The sequence below is a fragment of the Podarcis pityusensis genome (genome assembly GCF_964106645.2).
Source record: "Podarcis pityusensis genome assembly, chromosome: 12".
In the NCBI taxonomy this organism is placed as follows: domain Eukaryota; kingdom Metazoa; phylum Chordata; class Lepidosauria; order Squamata; family Lacertidae; genus Podarcis; species Podarcis pityusensis.
Genome location: NC_138037.1, coordinates 12480789 through 12502398, shown reverse-complemented (window position 1 = coordinate 12502398; position 21610 = coordinate 12480789). Strand labels below are relative to the sequence as shown.

General features: G+C 39.7%; 2 long non-coding RNA genes across 5 annotated transcripts in view; one reads left to right on the top strand and one right to left on the bottom strand.

Annotated features, from left to right (window-relative positions):
- Positions 1 to 53: 53 nt before the first annotated feature.
- The window catches only part of LOC308459186, a 102078-nt gene continuing 80521 nt past the window's right edge, over positions 54 to 21610 (top strand). The window contains exons 1-3 of one of the 4 annotated variants that reach the window (XR_013977871.1): positions 54 to 640; positions 6432 to 6525; positions 7805 to 8086. This is a non-coding gene — a long non-coding RNA (uncharacterized lncRNA). The remainder of the gene's footprint in view (positions 641 to 6431; positions 6526 to 7804; positions 8087 to 21610) is intronic. The other 3 variants (XR_013977868.1, XR_013977869.1, XR_013977870.1) reach the window with 3 other exon arrangements.
- On the bottom strand, positions 5972 to 6954 carry LOC308459197. The gene is made up of 2 exons (XR_013977888.1): positions 6870 to 6954; positions 5972 to 6137 (listed from the first exon to the last, which is right to left on the bottom strand). It is a non-coding gene; the product is annotated as an uncharacterized lncRNA (long non-coding RNA).

The window sequence follows — 21610 nt, the reverse complement described above, 5'->3', positions numbered from 1 at the left end:
ACTGCCTTTCCCAACCAACCAACCCACTAAAACCAACCAACTAACCACCAACAACTAACTCAAATCTCGGGCTAAGCCCTTTTATAAACAGGTAGGCTCCGCCTCCAGCTTTCCTATTGGTCTACATTTTAACCCTTTCTCTCTCCCCTGTACAGACATTTTCAAACGAACGGGCAAACGCCACACTCCCTACTTCCAGATAAACTACTTTTGCAGCTGAGGGGCATTTTCTAGCCATTGCTGCCTGAAAATAGCATCCCATGGATGAATAGGGAGAAGGGCCTGACCTGGGAGCAAGGTCAGATCCTCCTAATATCAGTAAGGATGAAGTTGGGGAACGGGTACATTATCCACTTACAAGAAGGAGTGCAGCACTGTTAAAAGGACCCGAGGAGCCAAGGAGAAGGGTGGAGGTGGCCAACCCAGGTATTCTGGATAGGGACAGTAGCCAGGCAGAAGTGGGCAGGAGACACAGAGAAGGAATAGAGAGCTTGGTCGTTTTAGAGTGAAATCGCTTATCACTTTCATGGACTGGGGAAACACAAAGCCGCAAGGCTCTCTTCTGGAAGAAGGTTCTTCTGTTTGAGCCAAGGGGAACGATGAAAAGACTTCCAGCCACGGAGGTGTACAACAACAGCAAGTAAGGGTCCTGCAGTGTTTGGAAAGGGACACAATATGTACCTCTCATTTCCACATCCACTATGAGCCATCTTAAGAGAGCACAGGGCATTTAAAGTGCTGTTTGAAGGACTGCCTACATGCATAGGAGCCTGAGTTGGGTATTAAGGTCTGCCTCAAAAGCCCACATGCATGCCCAGTGATTAGGTAAATACAGCTGGTGGGCCCAGGAGACAGGGCCTTTTATGTGGAAATCCCAGATTGTGGAACTCCTCACAGAGGTGCCCTTCAGATGTTTTGGGCTACAACTATCAACAGCTCCTGCCCACATAGTTGAGCAGGCTGGGGTTGATGGAAATTGTAGTCCATAACATCCAAAGGGTTTTTTAATGGGCCTGAAAACCCACCTTTTTCAGACTCATTTTCTCCTAAACTGGGCCATGGGCCATGGCTGCCCCACCCCTCCTAGATCAAGTAAATCAATAAAAATACTTAACTAATGGAGGTTCTGCCCCACCCCGCCCCCCTAACTGAGCTATTCTGTTAGGAAGTTAGCTGTGCTGTGATTTATATTCGTGTCTGCTTTTTTTTTAAAAAAAAAAATATGTTTTAACTGACTTCTGTTTTAAATTATTGTGAATGCTGCTGCCATATTTTTTTTTCGTGTGTGTGTGTGTGTGTGTGTGTAGATACATTATATACCTTTTTGGCTGGGCTATGCCCAAAAAGGCAGCCTATATATGATATCAATGAATTGTTTTATAGTGATTGTAAGAGAGAAACACAAAATCATAGTTTTGGAAAAGAGACAAATTCCACACAGTTCAGTTTCTCTGTTCAAAGGGGGAACCTCTTCAAAAATGTGTTAATCATCTCTAAGCTGACAGCAGATGTATCTGCCCCATTTTCTTTGCCCAGGGTACCACACTGGGCAGCGTTGCACGTGAGACCTCTATTCTTGCTTATTCCTGTTTATTCAGCCAAGGAGGAAGTAAATAATTACTGTTAATGAAACTGACAATACCAAATGGAAAAAAATTCCAGGCATCACTGATACTAGAGGAGGGAAATGTTAATATACTTCAAAGAGACTGAGAATATGAAGAGATTGGGGGGAAATTAGATTCTGGTTAGGGGGAGTGGGGGGATAACATGAAAATAATAATCTAAAACCACATTTTCAATCTGTGATAATGCTAATAATAAACATGGAGATGCAGTACTGCTGGTAAAGATCTAGGGATGATAGTGAAGGCTACCTCAGACATGAGTTTGCCTTGAAATGTGAGCAGGGGAGGAAAAGAAATTAATTTGATTTTAGGCTACCAACATCACAGTGCAGAGCACGGAAATAGTAAGTTCCACCGAGTGTGGCTCTGATGAGACAGCAGCTACAGGACTGCATTTAATCATGGCTACTACTGTACCTTTATGAAATCGACAGATGGAATATTATTGCCAAGAACTTTTTTTTTATAAATGTAGAAACTGGTGCGAATGAATTATAGGCAGAGATAGATCAAAGCCGTGGGTTGGGAAGTGCCAGTGTAGACCCATAAATCCTGCATTATATTTACACACACTTCAGTTGGGAGGGGTTTCAGATGATCCTCATCCTTGTTATCTGGCAGTAGCTTCCAAGTGAGAAAGCGTTTTTACTATGAATTATAACTGATCATTTGAACAAGGCTGTAGCCTCGGGGAAGGAGGAGGGAATATTCCTGAATGTTCCATCTTCCATTAAACATAAAAAGTAAGTTTCTAACTCCACAAGTAAAAGAGATATAAGGGAAAGTTAAAAGAGCCAGTATGGTATATTGGTTAGAACGGAAATGCCAACTTGCATCCCTCTAGACTAGGCTGTTGGATTACAATCCCTAACCATTGGCCATGCTGGCTGGAGCTAATGGAACTCCCATAAAACCTGAAGGGCAATAATGCATGGGTTAAAACACTGGCCAAGTGTGATTTGGGTTCAGTTTAATTCAGGGGTAGACAACCTAAGGCCCGGGGGCCGGATGCGGCCCAATCGCCTTCTCAATCTGGCCCACGGACAGCCAGGGAATCAGCATTTTTTTACATGAGTAGAATGTGTCCTTTTATTTAAAATGCATCTCTGGGTTATTTGTGGGGCAAAGGAATTCGTTTTTGTGTGTGTTTTTTTCAAAATATAGTCTGGCCCACCACATGGTCTGAGGGACGGTGGACCAGCCCACGGCTGAAAAAGGTTGCTGACCCCTCATCTAATTCATCAACAAAGTTTACTGGGCTGGGCTGAGCCAGAGCTGTTAGAGGATAAAATGAGGGGTAAAGGAAGAACTATGTGTGTTGCCCTGAGCTCCTTGAAAGAAGGACATAATATAAATGGAATATGTGGAATTATGATGCATTTGGCCTTGTCTCTTTATAGCTTTAGTCAGCTAGTTAAGATTATGGTAATCTTTTCCAGCAGGTGTAGGGGGAGAAGAGACCATATTGCTGCCACCACTGCCATTAATAACTATGTTTAGTGATTTGTTTATGTGTTTTTAAGGATTGGGTTATTTTGTGAGGTTTAAAAAAAAACAATGTGCCTGTTAGAAACTGCCCTGTGGCTTCTGCAAATTATCTTAATAGATAGATAAATAAATAAATAAATAAATAAATAAATGCTTGGAATAATATTTGACCCAATTCCTTGCTCCCTAGTCTGCTTGCTTCCTGCCTTCCAGAGATCTGACAACATCTTGCAGAGCACTAGGATAACTGACTTTATATTATGAAGCTTCGTGCTTGGTATGGTTAAAAGACTGGCTGACTTTAGAAAACACTGACCTATTAGATCTAGAGGGCCACGACAATAGATATGGTTGGCATTCGTACCTATGGTACAACAAAGTAAAGGTACATAAAGGTTTTCTAAACCATGTGATTAGGAAATCTTTATATGAAGTATGGGATCAGAATAAAAACCTCCTGGAAAGAAAGACACCGTGGTGGATATCACCAATTGAGGTGCTGACAACAAAAAAAGTAAACATGGAAGGGGAAAGAGTAACATATGAGGATATTACTAGGAAAACAGTCCAAGGGATAAAGCTCAAACCATATGACCAAATTGAAAAGATGTTAACAGGGTGGCTGCAATACCGTCAGATCAGTGACTTATTAAAGGAAGACAAAAAGAGAAATGGGTTCGAAGATAAAAAATCGAAATTCCAAATCGAGTTAATAGACTGTAAAGATAAAATTTTATCAAGAATGTATAGTTTATTGCTAGAATGGTATACAAAAGACAAAGAAGTAAAGGAATCAATGATAAAATGGGCAATTGATATTGGGCATAACATTGAATTGGATGTGTGGAAAAGATTATGGAAGGAGGGTTTGAGATTCACAGGATGCATGGCTTTAAAGGAAAACTTGCTAAAAATGATGTATAGATGGCATTTGACGCCAGTAAAATTAGCTAAAATGTATAGGAAAAAAGAAAGAAAGTGTTGGAAATGCAAAAAGGCAGATGGGGACTATTTCCATATGTGGTGGACCTGCGATAAGGTAAAAAAATTTTGGGAATCAATTTATAATGAACTCAAAAAAATATTTAGATATACTTTCCCCAAAAGACCGGAAGCGTGTCTATTAAGCTTAATAGGGACAGAAATTAAAATAGAAGATCAAAATTTGTTCATGTATGCTACAGCTGCCGCGAGGACCCTTCTGGCCCAAAGATGGAAAGTACAAGATATACCAACTATACAGGAGTGGCAGGTGAAGTTGACAGAATATGCAGAACTTGCCAAACTGTCAGGGAGGATCCAGGACCAGGGAGATCAAAGATACCAAAATAACTGGAGTAAATTTATTGAATATTTAAAGAAGAATTGTAAAGAGGTCAAGACGCTAGCAGGAGGTCCGTTCTTAACCTGAAACTGTTCTTAACCTGAGGTACCACTTTCGCTAAGGGGGCCTCCCGCTGCTGCCTTGCCACCAGAGCACGATTTCTGTTCTCATCCTGAAGCAAAGTTCTTAACCCAAGTTACTATTTCTGGGTTAGCGGAGTCTGTAACCTGAAACGTCTGTAACCCGAGGTACCCCTGTACTCTCTTGCTAACCTCTCAACAGAAGCTGAAATTTCCAAACTTTGGTTAAAGTTCCTTTTACCTTGCTTGTTTTTGAATGATATCATTTATAGTGATTCTATTGGTGCCGATATGATGCAACTACTGGTATAATCTCTGCCAACCAACCTTGGCTCTGCCCTATCTAGCAATGTCATGGCTCTTAAGTACATATGCAATTGTGCCCCACCCTCCACCACCAAAAATATACTCATTATTTTAGTGAAGAGGCAAAGTTCATGCTTCCTCATTACAACTATACAGGCTACATCAGAATTTCAGACTGCCCGCCAGTAGACTCTATCCAGCCCATTCAGCTGAATTGAATCCTTTGAATACAGTGCTGCATAACACATTTTGTCTGACACTGAAAATTCATTCAGTCATTTTATTCATTCATACAGTTGTTGCTCATTTGTTAATGCATGCAAATTTATGCCCATTTAAAATATCTAAATATCTAGTGTGGAGCTAATTAATCTTTGAAAACTTTTCAGGGCATGCAAAAGGTCAAGCCAGTTTGTTTGTTTACAAAGGAAAACAAGCCAGGAGGCTACCCTTGGCCAACAGGCACAAACTCTCCTAATTTACAGGGTTTTTACAATTGCAGGAAGCCAAGAAAGGAAAAACAGCAGGCTTTGAGATGCACAAGTCTGCTTTCTGAAGGTGGCTCTGTTCCCTCTTCAATTGGCTTGTTTCTGACAAGGGACCTTTGCTGTCAGGGCACTTACCAAAGACACAGAGGGAGCAGGAAAAGATGAAGATGGAGGAGAAGGCCTTTAACAGCTGAAAGGATGATGATGATATCCTTCTTTTCTGTCTTTCAAAGAACCCAAACATCAGTATCACAGTATAATAAATCAAAATACAATTCAAAGATTGTCGACAACAAAATTATAATAAAATCAAACAGGCTGAAGCACAATTTGTTATCTTAATAAGCTTCTGCCCAGTGCTTTATTTCCCCCTCTGGTGGTCCCTGAGCACTTCATTCAGAAATCTGAGGCTCCATTTCACATTTTCCCGAATTGAAGTCCAGTACGTCTCTCTAAGCAGTGGGGCCTTTCCAGTTCTGGCACCTAGCTACATCAAAGGTTTTTAGACAGCATTTAGAGCTGACTTTTTGAAATATGTGACGTAAAAGGAGTGAGTCATGATAAAATAGGAAAACGGTCAAAGCAGAACAGATGTGTTCTGATTAACAGGAGAAGCGGCCCCGGAGACACAATTTGTTAATTGATCACACGTCTATCTAAATAAAAACAATAGTTCCAATAGTTTTATTATTATTATGCTTTTCAGATGAAGAATGTATCCCAAAACAACTCATATCATAGGTTTGACAGAAGAGTTGTCGGGCAGGAGCTGCTCTGTTCTCCTGGCCTGGGTGTTGTTACCAGCTGTGTTCCTGCATCCCATCTGGAAGGAAGAGTGCTTCAGAGGAGGGACTGCTCTTTATCTGGGGCAAGATAGCCAGAACCACCACTTACATTGGTTGTAACTTTAACTGTAACTTGAAGAACTTGTGCTTGAGCTTGCTTTTTCCTCCTCCCTCCCATTCCATTTTCCTTGTGTGTTGTGTGTTTTTTAGATTACAAGATGTGACTGTCCTAGAACTTAGGTTTGTAAGCCGCTGTAAGAGCCTTTTGACTAAAGGGTAGGGTATTATTTTATTTTCCAAAAATGAACTCAACTCATATCTCCTCCTCTCAGACTGAGAACAGAAAAGAATAAGAGCAACAAGGAAAAGGAAATACAGAGAAAAGGTACAAGAAAGAAATCAGCTTGTCAATGCCAGGAAGAAGTGGTGAGTTACTAGCAGGTAGAGCGACGTTATAAACCTCTTCTAAGACAGCGCTGGCTATCAAAAGATTTTTTTTGTATTGATTTTTATTAATTTTATTTCTTTAAAAATTGCATATACCACCATTTGTCAAAAGGACACAGGGCAGCTTACAACATAGTAACATAATAAACAACACAATGCACATGAAGATCAACATCAGCAAGAGAAACAGTTGTGTGAATTCAATTCATAATAATAAGCAATAACATAATAGGCGTGTCCAGTTATTCACAACTCCTGCAAGTACCATATGCAAGTGAAATAACATTATCTATTAATCACAGGTGCAACTATAAAAAGTATACCTAATGACTACAGCAGTATTTCCTTGTAAAAAAGCACCATCAGTAGCATACTTCAAGTGCAGAATTTTTTTTACAAAGTGCATCTACACTTAAAAAAAAAAAAAAAAAAAGCTGGATCAAATGGGGTCGCCTTTTCATACATGGTTTTGCAGTTATTTAATCTCACCGATCAAGTGTTGAAACCCCGCTACAAAGCCTTGTCCCATACAGAATTTGGAAGGCTACACTGGACAATGAGGAAAAAGAAAATATGTGGCAGGAATTCTCCTGTTTGGTCAGGGAGATAGAGCCGAAGTGTGTGTGTGTGTGTGTGTGTGTGTGTGTGAGAGAGAGAGAGAGAGAGAGAGAGAGAGAGAGAGAGAGAGAGAGAGAGAGAGAGAACTGTCCATTTGACTTCCTTGGCTCTTTAGAAAGGCCTGCAACCCAGTAGGTTCCCTGGGCCTTAATGCTACCTAACTGCCAACCACCTGTGGCAGTTGGTTGCCATGGCAATTTCCCCAGGTTGCCTGGGCTGAACATTCTAGACTCCTACAGCTGCATAGAAAAAGCTGTGTATGTTCACATTAGAAGGGCCTTACATGGGTGTTACTGATAAATGTCCCCCTCACATATAGAGATATAGATATAGATATAGATATAGATATAGATATAGATATAGATATAGATATAGATATAGATATAGATATAGATATAGATATAGATATTTTGTTCGTTCATTGGTTCATTTGTTAGCTGCCCTTCGCCCTAAGGTTCCAGGGCGGGGTTGCAGCATTAAAACACCATATTAAAAACAATTTTAAACAGCCTACAATCGTAAGAAAAAGTGATTCCTAAAAACATACACGCCTCAACTGTCAAACGCCATCAGCTGTACTATTTATACACAACGCATGTATGGGGGGGGGAATGACAGTTTGTTTCTCATTTTACCTCAGACTTCCTCTTCGTCTATGAAGTAGCTGGTTGCACAAATGTAGGGGAAATGGAGGGAGCGTGAGGGAAGGGCAGGGAGAAACAGATAAAGCATAAAAGAGAGTGGGAGAGGCCATACGTGTGAGGAGGAGGACAATGCAAAGGAGAGATGGAAGAAGCGATTATGTGACAGGATTTTACACAGAGGACTCTGAGGGCGCTGTGTTGTGAGGCAAGGAATGGACCCATGGCTGACCCTGGCACCAGAATGAGCGGATTCAGGAAGATGACGGCATGAAGGCAGGGTAAGTTAGATTAATTATTGAACTGAAATACAATTGTTCTGCTTTCCGTGGTTCCCTTTTTTCCTATCTTTGTGGGAGAGAAAATGGGACTGGGGAAGAGAAAGTGGGCTAAGGAGGGTGGTCGCCATTCTAGATTAAAAAGAAAAGCATCACTAACTAACGCCTGGACAAACTCAATATTTCATAGGTGAAATCAGGGACACTCTTGTATACTAGAAATACCCCAGTTTTCATCCACTCTCTTGTTCTCTCTCTCTCACCACCACTGTTTCCTCTTTTAAAAGGTATATGGATATTTAGGTGGCTATTGAGAACATCTTATGTTTAAGAAGGCTTTCCCTGAGGTGTGGTATGGTCATTTTTTGGAATATTAACTGTATAGTTGCAAAAATGCTTTTATTGCTTTTGGTTTCCTTGGCCTGTAATATTTGGTATTTTATCTTCTTGTATGCTGCTCCTGGTAGCTTTCGTTTGTGAAGCTGTATATAAATCTGCAAATAAAAGTTGTTGTCAGCATCCATCTGTCTTGAGAGACAATGGAGTGCGCTTCTGGGGGTGAAGTCATGCTGCTGCCTTAGCAGCACCAAAGTGACTTCCCCGGGGAGCAAGCCTGGACAGTGTGTATGGAGGTGCTGCAATGCCCAGATGACAAGACCCCCTTCTTGGCCTTGCTGATATGATCCAAAGGAAATCAGAGCAATACATTTGGCACCAACTTGGCTGCAGGAGTTCCTAGAATAAGACTTACATGGCGTCACCCAACTGTCTTAGGGACTCTACTCCAGATTTGTGTAGGGTTTACTTCTTAGTCTTCTCTTCTCCCAAATATATCCTGCAAAGCAGCGGATGTTTAAGATCAGAACTTTCCTTTTCCAGATGAGCTACCTTCCCAGGTTTATGAGCCCCATCTGCCCCTCACTTCCTTCTACAACACATAAACCTCCTTCTTGACCATTGGACCATTGGTCTTGCCTGCTCAATCTGCTGGAGCCTGTCTTTGTATGCAGGGGAAGACCCTAACTCATTGGGAGTTTGAGACCCATCAGCTACCCTCACCTGGTTTAGCCAGCCAATCAAAGCTGTTTCCCAGGGTTTGGCCACTGTCGCATGCTGATAGCTTCTAGGAGCCACAGGTGAGGACTGAGTGTAGGGTGGGGAGACCAAATGTGGACAAACTAGCTCAGGAGGAGCATGGTGTGTCCCCCACTAGAGATACTACCCCTCCCGTTACACCCTATAGACCCCAAATAAAAGTAAAATCAAACAAAATAATTGCACTGTAGAATGGTTAGTACAAACTTCAGTCTCACAGTGGAGCGACTGATGTCAGTAGCCAATCAAAAATGACCATTCAGTCCAACCCAATGCATTTCTGCTCAGTTGTGTGTCCCAGTGTATTCAATGGGACTTTTATGCATGCATGCCTGGGAGTATCTGCAAGTGTACATAGGCTTGGAACTCAGGAAACTGCCTTATACCAAGTCACACCTTAGTCCATGGGTAGGCAAACTAAGGCCCAGGGGCCAGATCCAGCCAAATTGCCTTCTCAAGCTGGCCCGCGGACGGTCCGGGAATCAGCATGTTTTTACATGAGTAGAATGTGTCCTTTTATTTAAAATGCATCTCTGGGTTATTTGTGGGGCCTGCCTGGTGTTTTTACATGAGTAGAATGTGTGCTTTTATTTAAAATGCATCTCTGGGTTATTTGTGGGGCATAGGAATTCGTTCATTTTTTTTCATCAAGATATAGTCTGGCCCACCACAAGGTCTGAGGGACAGTGGACCGGCCCCCTGCTGAAAAAGTTTGCTGACCCCTTGAGCTTATTTTGGAGGTTCTAGCAGGGGAGTGCAGCTATTGTATACCCTTGACAGAAGAATGGTACACTCCTATCTGGGATGGTCGTCCTCTTCCACCGAGCACGCAGCTTCGGGAGGGATGCACATGGAGCGGTGAGGGAGGAAGGGGACACCCGCCTAGACAGCCAGATCAGCCGAATCAACCCTGGCGATCAATGGGGTGACAGATGTCGCAGCCAGATCACCCTCACATCCTTTAGTGGTACTATGGCTGTATTGTTTTTTGTAACATAAAACCATTCAATAAAAATTATTCAAAAAGAAAAGAAAAGAAAAAGTTTGCTGACTCCTGCCTTAGTCCCTCTAGTTCAGTGCTGTATACAGTGACTGGCAGTGATTCTCCGGTGTTTCAGACCAGAATCTTTCCCAGTCCTACCTGGAGATTCCAAAAAAGTAAAAAGTATGGATACTGATTTACAATGAACAAATGCAGTGGTACCTCGTGTTACAAACGCTTCAGGTTACAAACACTTCGGGTTACAAATTCCGCAAACCTGGAAGTAGTACCTCGGATTGAGAACTTTGCCCCAGGGTGAGAATGGAAATCACATGCCAGCAGCATGGCAGCAGCGGGAGTCCCCATTAGCGAAAGCGCACCTCAGGTTTAGAACAGTTTCAGATTAAGAACGGACCTCCGGAACGAATTAAGTTTGTAACACGAGGTACCACTGTATCAGAAAATTGGATTTGTCTTTGGGAAACTGAAACAGTTAATCTAAGTCCAGAACCACAAGTAAGTAATGAACTGGCCTAATAAACTTAAGCCCAGTTGAAACAAAATGTTGAAAGGCAGTTCAGTTGCTCAGGTTACTGGGTTTCTAGTAGAAACTTTCTGCTTGTTAATGTGGGTGCATCCCCCCTAATGGAAGTTTGCAGCTTGGAGAATGCATTGCAGATGGATGCCCAAGCTAAGTGGCATGATCTGGTCAAAAAGTGCCTTCTACCAGCATGAACTGATGAGCCAGCTGCAGTCACTTCTGGAAAAACATGATCATATCATAATTATCCATGTTTTGATAACATCAAGGTTAAAGTATTGCAATGCATTATATATCAGCTGCTGATGAAGATTGATCAGAAATTTCAAGTGCTGCCAAGTACAGCAGCTAGACTATTAAGTGGGTGGATAGAACAATTTGCTTTTCACAAGTGCTGCCAGTGTTTTTATGGATACAATTAAAGTGGGATATCTTAAAGAGTATCTGCTTCAGTATGAACCTGCTCAATTGTTAAGGTCTTCATAGCATGCTCCACTCCAGGTGGCTCCACCTTCAGTAGTGAAATGGATTACTACTAGAGATAGACCTTTTCTGTGCTGGCACCCTGGTTGTGAAACTCCTACCTCAGATATGTTCATCAAGAAATGTTGTTTTAATCTTGTGTGGATGGTGCTTAGGTCATGTGGTATTTAGGATCACATTGCTTGATTTTATACAGCTAATTAGATATATACTATTTCTATTGCTACTTGTGGCTATGCCAAGATCATTTTAGGCAGTGCTATTGTAGTAAGAACTACAGATGTATTTTCATTCCATCCAAGCAGGGTAGCCCACTACTTAAGTGTGTCAATGCCCTTAAACTTGGCTTCAGTTTTTGCAATTTCTTTGCTATCATGTTGTACCTTAAGGATAGCTTGTTGTTCTATTTGCTTAATTACTATCTCATCCTTTATTTCAACAACAGTTATAAGTGAATTGTGAAGATCTTCTCCATATCCGTATGAAATACGTTCTATTGTTTTATGCAGTATAGGTTTAATTCTAATTTCTCTATCTGTGCATATGAGGACTTTAAGCGAAAAGTCAGATGGTAGTACCTTAGAAACATTGCAGAAAAATCTATTACTAAATATTACAATTAGTTTAATAACATACCTATTAACAATAATATAATCATAAAATGTTTCTATACATACACATCTTTGTCCTTGAACTTGATTAATTCCTTAGAATAATATACATCTGACATTCTCAATGAAAAACAACTGATGTGATTCAAAATCTTCATCTTTACAAACAAATAATAAATTTATTTTGTACAATAATTAAAGCTCCAATAGAAGTGTGTAAAATATATGGTGATTAAAAAATTATAGTAACAAGCTCTGTAACTTTTTTAATACATTGCATTATTATGAAAGATGACTAGAAAAAATGTATCTAACATGGATTTTTCTGGTTTGTTTGCTTTATGAATATGTAATTGATTATGGACATTTGAATACTTTGATAGTTTGTAATTAAACTACAGATATAATCTTCCTCTCAGCTTTTTGATCTTGTATCTAGTTAGCATGGCTATTTGGAAGAGGGTTGATCTGTTTATCTATAGAGGACCCTCCCAAGTAAAAGAGGTAGGATAAAAGGCACATTTCTACAGGTTTCTACATGAGTAGAGATATTTGGCTTGCATGAGAAGATTATTGTGGCTACAGTATAATAGAAAAATTTCTGAAGTTATAAGCTAAGATATAAACAGTGAAGCAGTTTACATCATTACTGGGAAACGCGGCTGGGTTGCAACCAATTACTAGTATGCAGCATGGTGTACAAGTCTTTTCCAGAGTGGAGGAGTGACAGGTTTGATAATAGAGATGCAGGTTTGATAATACCCACAAAGTTGGGGCAGGCCTGGTCTTGCCTTATGTATGGCTGGTGGGCTTCTTCCTCCAATTGCAGCCTCTCGTAGTGGGTACTTAACAACAAGAGTGTTTATTTGGGTCCATGAAGTCCTCTAAGCAGAAGCAGGTTTCAGATGGTGCAACCAGTTCTACCACATTGAGTGCCATGCCTAGTGAGTGCTGCAGGTTGTCAGAACTATGGTGTAGTGAATTTATCAGAATGGAAGACGAGAGGCAGGAGGTGCCAAATTTTGGCTTCACACAGGGTACCACTGAAATTTGAAAGACCAAAGTCCATCCCTGGTCCAAGGGTGTTCACTGTGGTGACCACAGCTTGTCCAGGCTTTCAGTCAACTTAGTGAGGTAAGGTGTACAAAAAAGGTCCATACCACGTTTCCCAAAGAGCAAGATTACACACAGTGAAACATTTTTAAAATGGCACACTGGATAACTGGGGGTGGAGATGCAGATCACTGCATTTGAAGGATCATGCATGTAAGCAAGGGTGCCAACTTGAATAAAATATGGGGGGCGCAGATAAGCTTGTGGTTGGAAGTATGGCAGGGCCTAGGCTCTTCCCATGAGCTGCTGCAGTATGTCCTCTGGTGTGTCTGAGCTGCCTGACATCTCAGCTAGCTCAATGTCTCCAAGAGAGCTTGACTAACTGGGCTTATCTGTGAGAAACTAACTGGGTTTATATGCAAGATGCTTCTGGCTTCTCTAGTGTCTGGGAGAAACACTTCTGAAGAAGGAGCATTTTGTAGTTCATGCCTTCTTGGCATAGTAGGGCAAACCTGTGGGTAGCTCTCCTCCTCTGAATTAGAAGGGTGAACTATTTTCTTGAGTTTTGTTACCTAATCCTGACATTTTTTATTTGGAAGTCCATGTTTGATGTTTTATCATCTAATTAGAAGTACTGCATTTTTATCCTACATGATTCAAGCATTTTTAAAAAGTGAAATAATTTAAATTTAAATGTCCATGTTTAACAATAACCCATCTATATTCAGAAGCTGTACATTGATAAGTTAATGGTAGTTTGGAGGGAGAGAGATATGAAAAAGAAAACTGAAGAAACAAAGCTGCAAAAATGAACCTTAAAATACAAAACTAACATTTTTCATTTTTAAAGGAAAAAAGTTTACTTTGACAACATCATTAAGCTGTAAAACTGACTGCAGTTGATTATTCTAATTGCAAATTCAGATCTATATATCAAATTTAGTGTATAACATCATTTATAGTTTTCCTTAATAGGATTTACCAACATAGATTAGCTGTATCATGTATTTAACTTAATATGTAATAATATACGAGCATAAATCTTCTGAAGTGTAGCCCCAAAAAGAACTAGTATGAAATTATGGGTGTACAGTTTGACCAATTTGATTTGTAATGTTTTAAAAATTCAAACAAGTTAATATTGGATAAAAATAATATATCACTAAGAAGTAACTAAATGCCTTCTCACACTAATGTTGACTTCCTGTTCATTGTTGTCTTTTTTCTAATATGGCTAGATAACATTAGCTCTAATTTGAATTAATGTACAGTTTCAGGTGGGAGATTCTCTTTTCCAGTTTTGTCACACAGTATGTTACTGTACAAGTCGCTAAGCCAAATTCTCACAACAGCAATAGAGTGATGAGCCAAATTCCTTTTTATACTCTAATGTACTCAGCTGTAAATTAGGATAATGTTAGCCTAATCCACAAGTCAGGTAAGCTGATATGCAAGGATTTAAACCAATTTATTCCACCATTGACTTCAATGGGACTAAAGATATTTAAACAAACTGGGCTGTGGAGAAGACTATGTTGGAGTGGCATGATATGAAGTTTGATTAATTCATATTTTTAAAGAGGAAATACAATTATCACAAAAAGGGTAGCATTATTTTGAAAGCTTTTGTTAATAATCAGCTGTTTCTTCATGACATCTAATTACTTAACAAAAGAGAATGCATATAAAATTAAAACACCAGTCCAATTACCTTGCCATTGTTTTACAAGAGCCTATTAAATCATTTTGAATAATAAACTGAATTTCACAGATATGTAAAAACATTTAAATCATATTTTTGTGCAAAATACCAAATATGTTTTTTAAATGGCCAGAAAGGACAAATACAAAAAGTGATCTATAATAAATGGACCTATTTTTCAGTATTTGCTTTGGGTGCAGATATGCATCCCATTCTCAGTGTGTTCCTGGTCCCAATATTATCCCTGAATGCAGAAGTGGACAGATCACCTTGCTAGCCTCAGCTGATTTGCTAACTGTGACCTAACGTAGAAAAGAAGAATCTGGCCTCAGTTATTTATGCACTAATTGTATCCAGACTGGGCTATTGAAATGAACCTTTATAAGCAGGTCAGAAACTGCATGTGGTAAATAATACTGTCACCAGGATGATGGTAGGAGCATGTTGAACTTATAATATTTAATGATGAGGGGGTGGGGAATGGTTTAATTCACACTTCTGGAAACAGTAATCAAACTTAAACACAGCTATCCTTGAGAATTCACACATATCCAAATTCTCTGATTGAATTCCCAACCAACCAATGTGTACAATAAGGTGTATATTAGTGGAAAGTGTACATAAAAATGCATATATTAGTGAAAATCACATACAAATTGCATTATTTAGGGGTAAATGCTTTAAACATGAGAAGAAAAATATGTATAATGCACACTAATATGCTGATGAATTTCACAAAGTGATGCAGAAATATGGCAAATAGAACTTAGGACTGGGAAAATGAGAAACTGAGAGAAACTAAAATTGGCAGATTTGTACATCCCTAATCACATTACAACTATCCTACAAAAACTCATTGGTTACAAATGCATTCCTGGTTCAATTTCAAGTGCTTGTGTTAAAGCCCTCAACAGTCTAGTAACATGTTTTTCTCAAAGACTGCCTAAATGAACCTATTCAAGCTTTGAGACCAGTGCGGCTCAGCCATCAGGCATATACCTTTAGAAAATGTTTAATTGTGGGATTCCAAGGGCAGGACTTTCTTAGTGGTGGCACTGTTGTGGAATTCTCTCTGTAAAGAAGTCCATCAAATGCCTTGTCTTCCTGTGTGCTACTTTTTAGACATTTTTTTTATTATTATTATGCTGACTCCTTTGGTTTTAATGCTTCTGAATTTTGTATTTCTATTATGTAATATATTTTTAATTGATGTTTTATTTTTATTTATATGGGGGAGATGATAACACTTGAGAGATGGCTGAAAGCTACTGAAAACTAAATTTTAAAAAAGAATTTAGCATCTTCCTAAATAGACCTATCTTACGTAATCCAAACTTATGTAGCATTTTAAAGAACAGCCAAGATTGCATTCTCTACAGAAACCTTATATAAGCTATATCATGCTAGTCACAAGGTTCAAAATATCTTCGTACTGAAGGAGTCACCATATGCCAAATATTAACCAATGGTATTAAAAGCCCTGGACATTAGCTTTAATGGACAACCTTATGAAACAAATCAATGCATTCACTGGACAATCACATACTGACAGTTTAACTGAGAACTGGTATCCATTCCCACCTTATGACAACCAGCACTCAGTCGCTCAACATAATGCTAAACCTCATGGGACTTCCGGGGGCGGCGCGAACGGCAATGGCGGTCCTCTTCTGAACGGGAGAGGAGGCTCCGCAGGCAACGGGTCGTCCGCTACGGCGAAGCGGAGACCCACATCGGAAAACCCCAGGCGGCAAGAGCCTGGGGTCTTGAGGCTCGGTGGGCGCCTAGAGCGACCCTCCAAGTGCAGAAGGAACCCCGTAAGGGGCTCCGGAGCACGGAGGGGGGTTGCGGCGCTGTGAGCCGTTTCGCAGCCTGAGGAGCGAAGCCGCGCTGCTGCTGTCGGTGAGCGCTGATCCCTTTTCCTGCCAAATTACGGATCCGGATGAAAAAGCAACTAATTTGTGAGTAAAAGACTGAATCACTCGAAATTTGAGACTTTAAAAGGGAAACTTAAATTGGCTTGAACTTGGCTGTGAGCGGAGAGACGTGGAAGCAGGAAGTCCGTCTTCCGCAGCCATTGAACTTGAAAAAAAGCAATCAGCTGGAGGAGTGGAGGCTGAAAGAAAGAGACTCTAAGTCTTACAGATCTAAGCATCTATTTGAACTTGCATTTTAAAGTAAAGACTTCAAGTTAAAGATTTGGGATTTCTATTTGTACTTGACTTTCCTCCTCTCATTGGATTACAAATTTAAAGGTGAAACCCAGAGTCAGGAGCTGCCTGAGTACTAAGGGAGCTGTCAGTACTGCAGATTTGGATACTGTATATTGGAACTGGAAACAATCTGAGGGTATTGATACCTTTTAAATTTGAAACATTCTTTTTGGAGATAAATAAGCACTGTCTGCAACAAGTTAATCATTTATAAACTCTGCTAAGTATATGTATCTGAAGGTTCTTGGACATTAATTTAGACTCTGAAAGATAGATTAAGCTCCCTCTAGAGGATTGGATTATAACAGTGATTTTACATACACTTTTTACTTTCGATTCCCTTGCTGTTTGCTTGCTCTGGACCTTCCCATTCCCATGGGAACAACTCAGTGTGACCTTGACTGACAGATAACGTTGGAATGAGTGGCACAAGAAAAAGAGGGAGAGCTAAACAAACAACTCTAACAACTCTAACCTCAGCCTTACAGACACGCAGATCATCTGTGCCTGCTTTGCCCTCAGAAGTGGAGGGTGAGGGCGAAGCAGAGCAGTTACAATTGGAAGATATGGCCTCAGGAGCATCTGCTTCTATACTAGATAAAATCTTTGAAAAATTGGAAGCTTTGGACAAGAAAGCAGATGCCCAATCAGCAAAGATTGATAAAAATACAGAATGTTTAAATAAATTAACCACACAAGTGACACAGAATGCACAAGCAATTGGACAGCTAACGGAGGCCTCAGCAGAAAATCGGAAATTGACTGAGGACACCAGACAAAGATTTGAAAATTTAGAGCAAGAGGTAAGACCACTCACTAAACAAGTTGGGGAACACCAGATTTATCTCTCGATGATAGAACTGCGAAACCGTGAGAATAACTTAAGGATTAGATCACTACAAGAGGCAGAAGAAGGAAATCTAACTGAGTTTTTGACTAAAGAATTCTCCAAGTTCTGGAACTTGGAAGAAAAGGACTTTAAAATTGTGTCAGCTTTCAGACTTGGAAGATTCATAAAGAAGGAGAGGCCCAGAGATTGTTTGATAACATTGAGATCAAAGGAGGAAAGGGATAAGATTCTGGGACTACACTTTGTAAAATCACTGGAGGTGTTGGACAGAAGAATTGAAATTTATAAAGATATCCCAAGACTACTGCTTGACCTTAGAACCGCCTATTCTGAACTTGTTAAACTACTAAGGAGCAACGCAATTCCATTTAGGTGGGAATTTCCTCAAGGATTATCTTTTACCTTTAGAGGGAGAAAGGTTAAAGTTAGAACACTGGAAGAGAGAGACAAATTCCTGTCTACACACGGAGAGGACCTTCAAAAAAGAATTGAACTACCTTCTGGGCCTGAGGCAACGCCAATACCAACATCAGCATCTGTGGAACCTGAAGTCCCTGAGAAGACACCACCCCTTGAAAAATAACCAGATAATTCAGGATGTCTCTGCAACTGTTGAGCTGGAATATTAATGGCTGTAACATTCCGGAAAAAAGGAAGAAAATATTTCATATATTAAAAAAAGAACAATTGGACATTATTTGTTTACAAGAAACACATGTGACGAGGCTCCACAGAAAAGTGTTAATAAATAAAAGATTGGGCCAGGAATTTGTATCTTCGGACAAAGTCAAGAAGAGAGGCGTAGTGATATATGCAAAAGAGAGCCTGTCACCTAAATTCCTATTTAAAGATGAACATGGAAGAATTTTGGCCATTGAGATACAATATCAAGGAGAGAAACTGCTGATATTAGGAATTTATGCACCTAATGAAGGGAAATCGGAATTTTACAAGAAGTTGCAGGAGACAATGCTGGATTATCTAGACTACAACAACATCATAATGATGGGAGATATGAACGGGGTCGTATCAACTAACATGGACAAGTCACAAAGTCAAAATGTTACAAAAGACGGCAGACTACCTAAAACCTTTTTTGAAATGACTGACAATATGGACTTGATTGACATTTGGAGGACAAAGAACCCACTAGGAAGAGAGGGAACATTCTTTTCTGAAGCCCAACTGACCTGGACAAGAATCGACCAAATATGGATTTCTAGAGGCCTGGCACCTAAGGTTAGAAAAGTGGAAATCTGCCCAAAGACCTGTTCTGACCACAATGCAGTAAAGATGGATATGACACTATTACCAACTGGATCCTTTAGATGGAAGATGAACGACAATTTGTTTAGAGATCAGGAAATTACCAAGAAGGCCCAAAAAGTTTTGAAAGACTATTTTGAGATAAACATGAATAATATGGTGGAAAAAAGAATAATCTGGGACGCAAGCAAAGCTGTAATGAGGGGATTCTTGATACAACAGAATGCAGTGAAGAAAAGAACACATAATGAGAAAAAAGATAAGATCTTGGATAAAATAAAAGAATTAGAGAAGAAATTAAGAGTGAATCCGAAGTCACAGCCAACTCTGAGAGAAATTAAACTTTATCAAACACAATATTCTAAGCTGATAAATCAGGAAATTGAATGGAAGGTTAAATTAATGAAACAAAAAACGTTTGAGTCGGCGAATAAATGTGGAAAACTGCTAGCTTGGCAGTTGAAGAGAAGACAAAGATTAAACACTGTTACAAACTTAGAGGTTGATGGAAAAAACATCCAGAATCCGGTGGACATTAGAAAGTGTTTCCAGAGATACTTCAAAAAATTATACACCCAAGGGCCGCAAGATGATGTTGAGATTAAACAATTTTTGGCAAAAAACGGATTATCTAAATTGTCACAAGAAAATAGGACAATCCTGAATTCTAAAATAACACGACAGGAGATCGAACAAGCTATCCAGAACATGCAACTTGGCAAATCTCCAGGACCAGATGGGCTGACCTCCAAGTACTATAAGACATTGAAAGACTATTTGATACAACCTTTGATGGAGGTCAGCAATGAAATTATGGAGGGGAGGAGGGCACCGGAGTCGTGGAAGGAAGCATTTATCACATTAATACCAAAGTCGGAAGCTGAAAAGACACAACTTAAGAACTACCGTCCCATCTCTCTCTTAAATGTGGATTACAAAATATTTGCAGACATTTTGGCAAATAGATTTAAAAAAGTTTTAAATGAAGTAATTCATAAGGACCAGGCTGGCTTTCTCCCAGGAAGACATCTGTTTGCTAATACAAGGAACATTATTGACATTTTGGAACTTCTGCAAACAGATATAAATACAAAAGCAGTTCTAATTTTTATAGATGCGGAGAAGGCCTTTGACAATATCTCCTGGAAATTTATGATGGGAAATTTAAAAGAGATGGGAGTGGGACGGGGTTTTGAAAATGGGATTGAGGCGATATATTCAGAACAGAAAGCTAAACTGATAGTTAATAATGTGGTTACGGAAGAGTTTAAAATTGAAAAAGGGACACGACAAGGTTGCCCTATTTCCCCTTTGTTATTTATTTCGGTTCTGGAAGTGCTATTGAACATGATTAGAAGGGATCAGTTGGTGGAAGGAATTCAGGTCGGTCAGAAACAATATAAATTAAAAGCTTTTGCAGATGACCTGGTTTTGACCTTGCAGAAGCCAGAGCCCAGTACGAAAAGAGTATTACAACTGATTAATGACTTTGGTCGGGTGGCTGGATTTAAATTAAATAAACAGAAAACTAAGGTTTTGGGGAAAAACTTGACTAATACAGAGTCAGAACGGTTTCAGAATGAGATGGAACTCAATGTGGTGAAAAAAGTGAAATACCTAGGGGTAAACATAACAGCAAAAAATCTAGGTCTATTTAAGGACAATTATGAAAAATGTTGGACAGAAATTAAGAGAGACCTAGATAGTTGGACAAAATTGAAACTTTCTTTGTTAGGCCGAATTGCTGCTATTAAGATGAATGTATTGCCAAGGATGTTGTTCTTATTTCAAACACTTCAGGTTTTGGACAAAACGGAGTGCTTTCAGAAGTGGCAGAGAGACATTTCTAAGTTTGTCTGGCAGGGCAAAAAGCCCAGAATTAAGTTTAAGATATTAACCGATGCAAAACAAAGAGGGGGCTTTGCCCTGCCAGACTTAAAGTTGTATTACGAAGCCGCAGCGTTCTGCTGGCTAAAAGACTGGCTACTTCTTGAAGACACTGATGTGCTGGATTTGGAGGGGTTTAACAATACCTTTGGATGGCATGCATATTTATGGTATGACAAGGTTAAAGCAAATAAGGCCTTTAAGAACCATATTGTCAGAAAATCATTGTTTAATGTCTGGTCAAAATATAAAGACTTGCTGGAAAATAAAACACCAAGGTGGCTTTCACCTTTGGAAGCCAAGGCCCGAAAAAGACCCAATATGGAGGCTAAATGGCCAAAATATTGGGAAATACTAGAAAAGGATGGAGACAAATGGAAATTGCAGAGTCTAGAGAAAATGAAAGACAAAGTGCGAGACTGGTTACATTACGCTCAGATCAAAGAAGTTTTTAAAAATGATAAGAAATTAGGGTTCCAGGTGGAGAAATCGAAACTAGAAACAGAATTGTTAGAACCAAAGATTAAGGTACTTTCAAGGATGTATAACTTGCTGTTGAAATGGAATACACAAGACGAAACGGTTAAATCGGCTATGATAAGGTGGGCACAGGACATTGGGCATAATATCATGTTTGAGGACTGGGAGAGGTTGTGGAATAATGGACTGAAATTTACTGCATGTAACGCCCTGAAAGAAAATGTAATGAAAATGATTTATAGATGGTACATGACCCCAGTCAAACTCGCTAAAATTTACCACCTATCTGATAATAAGTGTTGGAAATGCAAAGAATGCGAGGGAACGTTCTTCCACCTCTGGTGGACTTGCCCTAAAGTGAAGG